Source organism: Gymnogyps californianus, chromosome 9 (genome assembly GCF_018139145.2).
Source record: "Gymnogyps californianus isolate 813 chromosome 9, ASM1813914v2, whole genome shotgun sequence".
Taxonomy (NCBI): domain Eukaryota; kingdom Metazoa; phylum Chordata; class Aves; order Accipitriformes; family Cathartidae; genus Gymnogyps; species Gymnogyps californianus.
Genome location: NC_059479.1, coordinates 23,448,092 through 23,460,938, shown reverse-complemented (window position 1 = coordinate 23,460,938; position 12,847 = coordinate 23,448,092). Strand labels below are relative to the sequence as shown.

The following is a 12,847-nucleotide window of genomic DNA, read 5'->3' as shown; positions in this document are numbered from 1 at the left end:
TGGAGCTGCCGGGGGAGACGGGTTGGGAGCATGGCGGTGGTGGGGCTCGGCCGGGAGCCCCGGGTCCTGCCGGCTCTTGTCGGCCGGGCCGGGCCTCTTCTAACCGCCCACATGGCCGTACGGTGCGGTTCGTGGGGGTGGTGCTGACGGAGCAGCTGCTGCAGGCCCTCAGGTTGGAGGGGTCCAGTGCCTGAGGGCTGCTGCCAGCCTTGCCGGAAGAGCCCGTGGAGGTCGGTGTGTTCTGGGGGACACCAGACCCCTCAGCTGGGCAAGGTGTCAGAGGGGAGCTGGGGACTGTGTATGGATGGAGGTTACCTGTGGCAGCCCGAGGGGATGAACAGGGCCAGGGGGTCGTTACTGGGCGCCAGCAGTGGGTGTCTGGGGGGGGGTGTGGGCCCAGCCCAGCCTGCGTGAAGCCCCATGGTAAAGTGGGTTTCTGTGCCCCCTCTTGAGGATTGTGGAGAATGTGTGGTGGTAGGTGCTGCCCAGGGAATGTCTGTAAACACGGTAAGTTCCTGCTGTTGTTCTTTGATGCTACTTAAATGACAGTCAAGAATCATACAGGGTCATAGATAACATGGTGGAGTTGTCTGTCTTCAATAATAAGCAGTAAGCAACACTAAAACCAGCAGCTAAATGTTCTGTGAAGAACTAAAGACTTCAGGCACTACCAAATAGGTCTTGTCATGTTATGCACCACTGCATTATGCACCTCTGTCTATGAATGGGGAACACTCACAGACAGTATTTCTCTCGCTAAGAAATACAGAAGCAAGAAATGAAGAGTGTCAATCCATAGCCTGTATTACTAATGATCAACCTTAGTTATATAAGTATAAATGTGGTAGTTCTGTGGGCTCAGGATGGATAAGAGTGAAAATCAGTTCTGTGTCAATTTTGATTTAAGTCAGTACAGGTTGAGTAGCCTGATCACGGTCCGGGTGCAAACCCCTCTGTGCCCCCATAAAGGCTGACAGCCTAACTGTTAACAAACCAAAGAATAGTTGCATAATCGTAGTCAATATTTGAGTTTCCTTGTCAAGCTTGCAGTTTCTGTAATGCATTTGTCTTACTCCCACATGCTATTCAAATAGCAACACATGCCATGCTGATGCTCTGTAAGAATTGAATTAAAATCAACTAGTTGGTAGCTTCTTAAGAAGCGAAGCAACAGAATTGCTGTCCCAAAGATAATCAGTAATGGGATCTGCTCTCAAGTCCAAAATATTCATTGCCTTTTGAAGGGATTAAAAGGAGTTCTAAAATCGGAGCTGTCAGGTTTTCAGATGAAGAGGCAAGCTGACTCTAGGAATGGTAGAGATGCACCAGTTAATCAGGCTGGGCTTCTGGGGCCTGTAAGCTGAACAAAACTTGGAGCTCTGCATCTGATGGTACTACAACATATCTGGGGCAGACTGTGGGTCACGCAACAGAAGGGGCACAGCATATTGCCATACTGAAAGGGTTTAGAAGTAAGGGGAGAAACCAGCTTGGCCAGAGCTTCAGCACTGGGGGAGTCCTCCTGTCACAATGGAGATGAAGATAATGGGAATTTACCTGGAGTAACTCAGGATACCACCTGTAACAAATGTCTCATTCAGTGGCTATACATCAAACAGGATACAGAGAACTAAAACAGAGGAGAGAGCCAGCAGAGCAGTCTTAAGTTCTGAGAGGGAAGAATGCCTGCAGCAGCTCAAAAGATGAACCTCTTAACCAGGAGAAGACTAGTTAACCAAGAGAAGAGGTGCAGGCGTTTGTAGTCTCTTGTCTTGGGCATCACCAGAGGCAGGACTGTTCCTGTTAGATTAAATAACTGTCTGTTTAAAAGCCTTCATTAGACAATTCTATATGTTTAAATCAGGTGCTTTTTTGAAAATAATTGATAAAAATTACCTAGCTTATTCCTCATAAGCTGAAGCTTTTAGATCAAGGCTTGATGTCCTAAAACAAAAAAAAGGAAGGGGGGAAAAAAAGTTGTCTTACATCAAAAATAGAATCTGTGATCTTTGCCAAGAATTGACTTCCGTCTTTAAAATTTATGCAGGAATGGATCTCTGAATATTTGAGAGTATCAGAAAGGGGAGGCATGGAATAGGTGTTTTTTTCTCTCTAGGTACTGAAATTTTAATTTTCTCCAAACAGGCAGATCTAGATGAAGCCCTCCACCAATGCTACGCTGTAGCTCTACTGTTCCTTTTGCGCCAGAAGTCTGTAGCCAGGCTGAAGAAAGGACTGCTGAGAAGGATGGTTCAAATGCAAAAGGAACAACTCAATCCCAGAATCAAGAGAATTATTTTAAGATCTCAAAACAGTAAAGGTAACATCTCAAAGGGGTGAGTGGGTGATAGACATTAAGAAAGTATTTCAGCCTACCAGGACACACACAGTATCAAGAATATTTAGTGTACAGTCTCCCAGGAGGACTCTCTTTGTACTCTCTAGGGAAGGTCAGTGCTAGTCCTCTTCCTCCTGCCCCATATATCTGGAACACTTTGGCTATTTACTGCTCTCGCGTGCCTCCCCATGATGGTACATCAGCCTTAGAAGTACGCTCACAGCGCTGTTCTGTACTGACTTGGCAAGGTGTTTCCTTTCTTCTGTAAATAAAGGGAAGGTGGTTCCTGGCAAGGATGTCTGTGAATGGAAGCTCCATGTTGTTGTATGCAATGAGAATGTCCTTTCTAGACCCCATTATGAAGAACGGGGTAATTGCATGTTCCCTGTAACAGCTATTGAATGAATGTGAGCAGTCACTTTCTTAGATGAAAGAAGACTGCCTTCTGCTTGAGAAATCTCTTTCTCAAGAGACACAAGGCTCTTGGGAGCACCCAACAACTACAGGCCGTTATCTACATTGCTTACAAGGCCATTACTCTAACAGTTTCGGTGGAAACAGATACGTAAGAATACCATTCCAGAGAACTGGAGAAAAGAATGTGCAGCTACAAAGTATGTAAGGGTGCAGAGAGCAAAGAGAGGGCTGATGGATTGTCTGAAAGACAATCTGCACTGGTAGGCTAAAGGCGTATGTCCTTACGGTTTTCAAAGCTACAACAGAGAGAGCAGTTGTTGCAGCCAGTTTCAGCTGAATGAACTCTGTAGGGAAGACATCAGCAGATACATTATTGGGAAGAAAAGCACGCTGCTTCTGAATCAGTGAGTGTAGCAGCTAGGGCAGCTGAGGCAGAAACCAATCCCTTTATCATCAAGGAGGATTTCCACATACATGCAATGCATGCAGTATAATGGAAGTTCGGCCAGTAAGTAAAGACTAGTTTCTTGGATGCTGGGTAAAAAGTATCCACACAGCAGATGAAATGTTTTCCAGAGATGGCAAATAACAGCTGAAAAGACCAGTTTAAGACAGACAACACCCAACTACCCTGTGCTTATTGCAGGATTGTTGAGGTTGGAAGGGACCCTGAGATTGTCTACCCTACCCACGCTGCTCACAGCAAGGTCACCTACAGCAGGTTGTCCAGGACTGTTCCCAGCTGGGTTCTGAATATCTCCAAGGATGTTCCACAACCTTTCTGGGCATCCTGTTGCAGTGCTTGATCACCCTCACTATGTTGTGGGTTTGGTTTTTTTTTTTTGTTTAAGTGGCAATTTCTGTATTTCAGTTTGTGTCCCCTACTTTTTGTTTTACTAGGCACCACTCCGAAGAGCCTGGATCCACCTTTAGTCTGAACAGCAGGTTATTTATACACATCGAGATTCCTCCCTGAGCTTTCTCTTCTCCGGGCTGAACAGTCGCAGCTCTCAGACTCTGCTAGTATGGCAGATGCTCCAGCCGCTTGGTATCTTAGTGGATACTCATCCTTCGCTGGACTCTCACCCGTCTGTCCCTGTCCTTCTCACACTGGGGAAGCCCAGAGCCGGACCCAGCACTCCAGGCCTCTCACCAGTGCCGCTCACCTCCCTGGACATGCTGGCAACACTTCTCAGTGCAGCCTGTTGGCTGCCTTTGCTGCAAGGGCACGTTCCTGGCCCTGATACACAGTAAGTAATAGGCTGGTAGACTGCTAGGAGGTTCCTCTCCCTTCTTCTTAGGCAAGTAAGCTAAATTACTATTAGTTTAATTTAAAAAGCAGAAATTGTGCAGTCAAAATACTTCAACATTTTTCACTCTGGCAAAATGACCCTTAACTATTTAATGGTGTTGGAATGGAAGTGATTGCCCCAGAGGATTTCAGGCTTTTAAGCTTTTTTTTTTTCCTGTTACTTAAGGCTTTTAAGAGCCAACACAGACACAAAAGGAGACATATACAACCATTCTTTAAGACTAGGAAAGATGTCGAGAAAACATCCACCCCACTTCCTTTTTCTGTTTGCTCATTTTGAACATCTAGTACAACATCCTTGTCAGACCTTGAACCTGAAATTGTAGAGCTCTGTAGTTTTGTCTGAGACTGTGGTATATTCATTTTACGTTCACACAAAATATATTTCAGGAGCAGCTCTGATAATGACTATGTGTTCTATAACAGTGTGCCCAGATCCACCTTTGCCATGGCAATTTAGAGGTGTTTCACCTCTTCATTTCTCGTGCTGAATTCTTAGATGTTCCAATTAAGCAGAAAAAATTAAAAGGTGCGATTAGCTGTGAAGCAGCATACAAGCAAGCCTCTCTGCCAAATTTATGTTTTGAAAAGTACTATGCTGTTTAGCAGGTTGGTGGAAAGTTGTAATATGTTGTTTTGCATAATCACTATTCCAAGCTGCTGCTACTAGATAGCTGTTCTCTGTTCATTTTTGAAGGGGGAGTAGGATAAAATGTTTTTTCTCCCCCACCCCCTTCCTTCTGTATACCTCCCTATTTTTAAAGCACATTTTCAAAGAAAAATGTACAGAGTCAGATTATTCTGATAAAATCCTTCTAATTCCCTGATATTCTTATAGGAGAGAAACTTGTCTCAAATCTTGGAACTGAGTAAGTTTATAACTTAACTGCACAACACCAGCATTCCCTTACTGCCAGCACCTAATCTGAGCTATCGTTATTTATAAAGTGCCTTCTGCTACACAGATTCTGTGCATTGTATACTCAAGTTGTTAATGCTAGAAGCTTTACTGGCAAAACTTTCGCTTGAACAATCCAAAAGGTTCTAAAGCTATAAAAACTGCAGCTCAGGGACTGCACAGAAGTAACAACACTACTTCATGAGACAATTTGCAACCAGTGAACAAGCAATCATACTTCTTTGGACTTTCAACCTCTTGCTTTTATGATAGTTACACAGAGTAAATGGCCAAAAGAGATCTAGCTACACTATTTCCTTGACAGACTGCCCTCATTTTTCTATTAAGCAGTAAGGGGTGTTTGCACAGAGACAGAAACATGAAGATACCGGTACTCTGATCATCTCTTGCAGTAGTACAGGAAACAAACTAGGAAGACTTGCTCAGTTCCAAAAATATCTGGACTTTTCTAATTGTGATTGCAGCCTAAGTGCTGTTACTGTTAGAAAAAGACTAAAATAGCTTCATCCCCTATGTCTTGTTTAGTTGGCTTGATTACTGCAGCTATTGCACTTAAATAAATCACACAGTGACTCCACAGAGTTGTCATTGTTGATCAGCACCCACCTTCTTCAAGCTGCCAAAACTTTAAGACAATACATTTTGTGTAAAAGCGAGAACTTCCAGCTCCCCAGGGTAAAAAAGCCTGTGATTCGCTGTTGTCTGATAAAACTTGTACTAAGTGCTCAAGCAAATGACAAGATGCTTTTTTCTGAGGTGTCTGACTACTGTACTGCCTTCACTGCAGGTTTTTCTTAGTACACTAAATGTTCTCATCTCCTTTAAATGCTTTTATGTGAGAGAGAGACAGCAAAATGAGATAACACAAGATTTAGTCTTCACATGCTACCCTGGCACCACGGGCTTACATCAGTAACGTATGCTTCTTGCAATGTTTAAGGAATGAATATACGCTTGTGCTCAAGTCTGGTCGGTTGTAGAAGACTAAGCGAGCGTCACTAAGTGACATGCAGGCAAGCAGGTATTCACTCTTGTCCTTTGGCTGCAGGTATTTCAGTGGGCGTCGTCAAAGATGTTGTCTTCACCTTCTACTGGAAGGGCCTTCCCAGCATCGCCTGCAAGTACATTATAGGTGAGATTTAAAAGGCAGAAGTTTGGTACCACCCTGAGCTGCCAAGATAAAGACAAACTGCTCTAAGTAGAACAGATCTGCACAGAAACCACAGACCCTTTTCATACAAGCACAAAGGTATTTAAGTATTGATAACTGCCCGTGCCAAAGGAAATAAGATAGCTAATTACCTTTGGAGCTATATGCAATTTTAAAACGAGAAATCGACAGCCAGCCTCCCTTCTCCCCCTGCCCCCAACCTAACTGAAGGACATCAATAAATCTTGTTTAAAAGAACGGGAAAACAGTGCACTGTGCACAGCACTCAGTCTTTAAAAAGACCCAATCTGTAGGCTCAGAGTAAAACTCTCTGAAGCAGGTGAGGTGGGCTGAAGAGGCGATTTCTTTGTGCCAGGGCTGCCTGTAGGTAAACAGGCTGCCTCTCCTTGCTCCGGTGGCAGCCAGTGTCAGTCAGGAGACAATGAAAAATTTCAGTGAACTACAGTATTACCAGAAGCATTTCTGGTAATTGAGAGAGGAATTTAAAGAGGATCACCCAGATGATGTAACTAGAAAAAATACCCTGCACAAAGGTATGAACTGACCCGTCATGCCCAGGAGGTGGCTCACGGGGCACACTGATTGTGAAGCCCATTTCCACAGTGTGAATTCTTATGCTCTTACTGAATATACCACCGCTTGTGAAATACAGTACACTGCAGTAATGCTTTTCTCCAGGGGGTGAGCCTGGAACAAGAGCGAGAGGGAAAAAAAAAATACACGGAAGACAAATATGAAGTTAGAAGCCATTTGGAATTCAGCCACTCGGCCATTCTTCTTGATTTACTGCCCAGAGTCAGAATTCTGTACATTTATTTTCCCAGAAGCCTGACGCTAGGCTGCAACACCTATCAACGGAAAGTACTGCACAACTGCCTTGGCCCATGAATTACTGGCGTTCAACCAGTGGTTATGGTGCTAGCAGGCCTGCTCAGAGCTAACGTTAAAGCATCAGCGCAGCGTGATAAAGCAGCTCATAATTCCGGCCGCGGACACAAAAGAGCCTGTTTTGCAGTTGTGAGCTGAGATACGGCCTTCTCGCCAACAACCCGCTGCAGAGATCGGCAGCTGCATGATCGCTTCCCTGCAACACCAAGGGGCTGGGCACCGATTCAGTACCGTGTTCTGTCCGTGGAAGAGACACCTGAATGCATATCTTCAACCAAACGCTCGTGATGTAGCGGAGATCTAGTGTACTTGTCGGGTTTGTGGACAGGCTGTTCCATCTTCTTTATTTGGCAGGTGACAGACGCCCTACGAGGAAGCAAATAAAGCAAAAAAATACAAAATTTGAGATAAACAGATTTGAGAGAGTCTCACAGAGTCTCACTGGCCTCTCCCCCACTGCTTTTTGAAGTGCCTGTCTCTAAATACTTGGAGTTCTGTGACCACATGCAGTCTTGAGAGGCTGATAACAGATGGTGCTTGTTAAACCGGAATGAAATCATAACACAGAAGTTTAACAATCTCAAAGGGATTTGCTGCATGGACATTTTGATAAACCAAAAAGGAGAAACAAAACACTTTCGAAAGGTCCTGAAAGCTTTCAACAGCATGCCAGCGTAGCTCATCAGCACCTTAATTCTGTCCCTTGGCCATGTTCAGCTAGTTACTGAAATCCACCTCCGTTAGGGTCAGTGTGTATCCGGACTCGGGGCTGATCACCGGTCAGCCTGGAGGGCAAAGTTAATGCCCTGCCAAACTGCTGAGTTCCGTATTTTCTAAGAATATCTGGATGTCATGTAACTGTGTACAGAACTCAAGCTGACAGCAAAGGAAGGCTCTTTCTTGAGAACTCCTCTGTCACTTTTCATATCAAACTGCTTTGTAGTCTCTGTGTAATCTGCTTCTCAGCTTTGTTGTTTTATGTTTTGTCTGTAATCACCTAAAATGATCACGCAGTGTGTGGAGGGGAAAAAAAAAGAGAAAAATCAATGAATGATGAGATGTGTTTGCACAGGAGAGAGTCTTGCAAGATGTATCCTCCAGCTTCATGCTGAGATTTGCCCTTCTGTTCTTAGCTTTATTTTGAAAGCTAGATGTTGCCTTTGCTTTTTAAGCTATGTGATCTGTCTCCCATACTAAGGCTTTGCTCTTAGATTCTCAGCTGTAATCACATTTCTGTTTTCTGCAACATTCCTTTCTTATCTTCCGCTTTGAAGAGAACGATTACAAAACCCTTTCTAAAACCTGTCAGGATTACACAGAGCAAGCGGTCAAACTGTTAATGAGCTTGTAGGGCTCTGAATGCAAACTGGGATGCCGAGTGTCTCTGCTTTAGCTCACAGATGTGCATTTAGCTTTACATCAATACAATATTCATGCTCTAACTCATGGGCAAGAGTAGGAGTTACTCTTCCTCTCACAGTGTAACTGTCCTGGGAAATAGCATGTGCCAGAAAGCTGGCGAAAACCAGTGAGGGCCCAGACGGCAGCGATTTAGGGGAGCTCATCTCATGGGCACTCCCATGGATACATCACAACTTGAAGCAGCTCTCTTCATTTACCCAGCTAAGCCAGGGAGCCTTCTCCAGTGAGTGAGTGTGTCCAGGATTATCGCAGTCCCGTAGGTTAGACCACCTCCAACTTCTGCCCATTAAAGGTGATTTTGGACAGGGTTTCGCCACGGCCACTCCAGTTACTCCCCCTGCCTCTGAGCTCTGGAACACAAACCGAATGGCAGTCTGAAACACCCAAGCAGCCGCCTCTCCCGCGTTCCTCAACTAAATCTGTTCTGGCAAAGTCACAACTGGCATCAGCACAACTTGAGCCTCTTTTATGTGCTCTCCCTCTACTGAGATTTTTAACCCCGAAGTGGTGACGCTTTCGCTTACCCCTCCTAAAGGCCAAGACAGCTATCGTGTAATTCCCCCTCAGACAGCCCCGCAAGCTACACTGGCGAAGACAAATTCACTCCAGATTATTTTAGCTCTTCTTTCAAGTGAAAAAGAAGACATCACGTGCTCTAACAATCTCCTTCACCTCAGGAGACCAAACATCTTCAACCACTTATACCTTCCAAAAGATTAGCTTAATATAATATTTTTATTCTTTAGTAGGAATTCATACGGCAGAGCGTTCTGGTTCGTGGTCCTCCAGGACCGCTCCTCCAAGGAGTTTCATAAAGCCACTACCGTGACTGGCGGAACTCATCACTCCCCATTTCCACTCACTGTTGCTTATGGTTTTACTTCTCTGTTAGAATTGGCTTTCCCCCAGCCTGCAAGGCCATCATAGCTGTGGCCTGTAAAGAAAACGCTTCAGTGAAGGAAGACGACACACAAGCCACATGTTCCAAAACGTAAAAGCCGTGCTGTGAGCAAGGGACCTCACAAAACGCAATGCCAGAACTCGCTGCGCTCACCAGACACCTCCCGTATTCTGTATTACACCCCAAGCCTACCAGCGTATCCTCTATCCCCTCTCTGCAACAAAATCCACAGGAAAGGAGAAAAAAGTACGTCAAACATTACACAAAGCAAGGTAAAGATCCACCTGAAATCAGAAATTGTGTTATTCTGTCCTAAACATCTTGAAACTACTGGGGGGCGTGGGCGGGAAATGTGGGCTGAAGAAATGTTGTGGTGCCAAGCTTCTGGGGAAATACAGGTGAAATAGAGACAGGGACAACATCAAACAGAGGCGTGACAACACTGTCATGACTGTGATGTCAGCAGGATTCAACTATAAAATGTACAAGAACAACTACAGAAATACCTGTAGATTTTCTAGCACTGAAATCTTTACCGCAGTTATTCACTAGGCAGCGTGCCCCCCCCCAAAACACGCAAAACCCCAAAACTCTGCCTAAGGAACGCATTTTGTCTGGATGCTAACTTCTGTCGTGAGGTGTAATCCCCGCCCCCCGCATCCCCAGCCTCCAAAACATCCACTTACCATGAATTGTGTTTCATGTTTTGCAGCAGCTCTGGCCACACGGACCTTTTCTTCCCTGGTTCTATAACCCGATGCAAACGTTTTGGCTAGGAACAGTGATGGCACCAAAAAAAAAAAAAAAAAGAAATAAAAAGAAATAAAATTACTTAACAAATAACAAGAATCTTACTTGTTTACCAAATAATGGCTCACATACGTACATTGCTGTAAGTATAGATCTATATTTCTACATGAAATATGACTGAGGAAACGGATTACAACTGTGAGAAAAACTAACAGAATGACAGATGTGAAACCGTACCTAAATCTTCCGCTGAACCTGCTGTCAGCTTGCTCTCATTAGAAATGAGAGAACTTTTTTCTTAGTCTGAAGCCGAGCTTTCAAAGTAATTAATTTGTAGGAACAATGTGAAAACCGCAAGATTTCATGAGGATTTCCCTGGAGTCACCCCAGAAAGATTACAAACCGCCCTAGGGTGTTTGTTTCTCTTCTCAAGGGTCGCGGCTACATGACGAGATACTTAGTTTGACCTTAATCACTGCTTTATTCGGCTGTTTGTTGCAATTAGAGATTGTAAAATTATACAAAATTGGGGGCGGGGGAGAGAGATGGGAGTAAATATACAAAATATGTCTGCAAGAAGACCACCACGTAAAATACACAGACAGGAGAAGTGACTGCAGCTCTTTCAACTGAACACGTTGATCCCAGAGAACAGGCCGCTGCCGCCACGACAAAATAAAACGTACAAAGCTGCAGCAGGAGCCCGAGATGACATCATTTAACCGCACGCATCTTCCTAGCGGCAAGGCACAGCAGCAATCCATAGCGAGGTGACGACAGGGACCTGTCGGGATGAGTCGGATGCGGAACTCGGATGCGTCAGGAGAAGATCCATCCCCTGCTTGCCTCTGCGCCTAGGGGAGTCACGCAAAGAAAATCCCTCCGGCTGAGCCTCCGCTGCCTGTTTTAAGGCAAGAGTTAAAGGCGGGCTTTGGGTCTGAACTCTGGCGTTCATATGTTCACCCAGCCGGTTCTTATAAGTGCGTTTTTCTCGTAAAAACCCGTCGGTGACTATCCGAGCATTGGGGAAAAAGCTGATCTTTAAGTAGAAACATCACTTTCCCTCAAACAAAAAGAGTTAGCGTCGCCCTGCATCTCAGAAACCACTCAAAAACTTCCCACTGTGCTTCACAGTAAGGAAGTCTAGGTGCTCTGAAGGTCAAACGAAAAGCCATACTGCTTTTTATAGAGAAAAAAAAAATATTTGCGGGCCTTTCACCCCCGCACCGCCCAGCCGAGCTCCCACCCCAAGAGAGGGCCGGATTCCAACCCCCCCCGACTCCCCGCCGGCGCACCGCGGAGCCACGCGAACCGTTCCCGACCCCCACAAACGCGGGGACACCCCGGGCACCTCACTGCCTCCCAATAAACTCAGCAAAGCCCCGGCCTCGCCCGGAGCTGCCGCAGCAACGCCGTGCGGCTCCAACCGCCTGGCAGGCCCAGCCGCCCCTCGGGCCGCCACTAAACCGTCCCTGAAGCCCGGTGCTTAGCGGCTCACGGCCTCTAGAGCTCTCCCCCCCTCCCCGCCGGCCCCGGGCCCCCCGCCGGGCTCTCCCCGCCGCCTCCCGCTCGCTCCCCCCCCCCCGGCCCGGCCCGGCCCGGCCCGGCCCGCGGCCCCGCCGCACCGCTGACAAGCAGACGGAACCTCCATCCGGAAGTCGCGGCGTACCGCTTCCGGTGCTGACATCACCAGCGCGCCGCCAGGCGCATACCTCTGACCCCGGCCGCGCGTCAGCAGCACTGCGGCCGCGATTGGTCGCTTCTGTCTTCGCGCCTGCGCGCTACCGCCAGCCACCGTCAGGGCCGGGCAACGCTGCGCCGTTCCCGGTGCTCACGGACCGGCAGCGCAGCCTCTGCGTGCCGTGGGCGCCCCGCGGCGCCGCTAAGGCGGTCTGTGAGGCCTCGCCGGACTCGGTGCCCTGTGTGAGGGGCCGGGGACACCGGAGAGCGGCCGTAAGGACGGGGCGCGCACGGCGCATGCGTCAGCCGCGCAGCTCCCGGCCGCCCCCTACCGGCCGCTCCCTCGCTCCGCAGCCCGCCGTCACGCATGCGCCGTGTGGGGGCGCGGCGTGGGCCCTCGTCGCGGCGAGGCCCGTGGGCCCGGAGCTGGGCTCCCCCCGGGCCTGGCCCCTTCCCCGGGCACCAAACCAACCCCAGGCCCCGCTCCGAGGGCCCCGACGGCCCCCAAACCCTGCCGCCCAGCAGCAGCCCGGCCTCTCCACAGCCTCCCCGGGCCCTGCCTCAGCCATCTCCACAGGCTGCCCTCAGCTGCCCCCCGCCACCGAACTACGCTCGATAACGGAAACAGCGTGATGTTGGTAGTGATATGTTTTAATTTCTGAAAGGTGCTTAAGAAATCCGAGATCTGTCTCCCCCCTGTTCCAGAAAAGGGAATTTTTCAGCATCTTTCGATGAAGAAAGGGATGAGGGGAGGCAGGGATGGCAACTGTCCGCCGTAGGTGGGAGACGCTGCTCTTACCGCTCCTACACGACAGCGCCCTGTGCAATGCGGACATGGGGCACGAAGGTAAAATTTCAGGTCGAGGAATGGCCCGAAAAAAGAAAAGCATCAGGAAAAGCCAAAGAGGACGCTGAGGGCTGTGGGGAGCCTCAGCCCTGCTGGAAGAAACAACCTGGCGCTTAGGCACGGCCTCAGGGACGGAGAAGCGCGTTGCTCCACGCATTGAATTTGAATTACCGCCTTGAATTACCAAAACTGATGCAAAAGC

General features: G+C 47.6%; 1 long non-coding RNA gene across 1 annotated transcript; it reads right to left on the bottom strand.

Annotated features, from left to right (window-relative positions):
* Positions 1-6,036: 6,036 nt before the first annotated feature.
* On the bottom strand, positions 6,037-11,278 carry LOC127019686 (uncharacterized). Its single transcript, XR_007766960.1, has 5 exons — positions 10,805-11,278; positions 10,055-10,140; positions 7,277-7,411; positions 6,703-6,844; positions 6,037-6,101 (listed from the first exon to the last, which is right to left on the bottom strand). It is a non-coding gene; the product is annotated as an uncharacterized LOC127019686 (long non-coding RNA).
* Between the last annotated feature and the right edge of the window lie 1,569 nt (positions 11,279-12,847).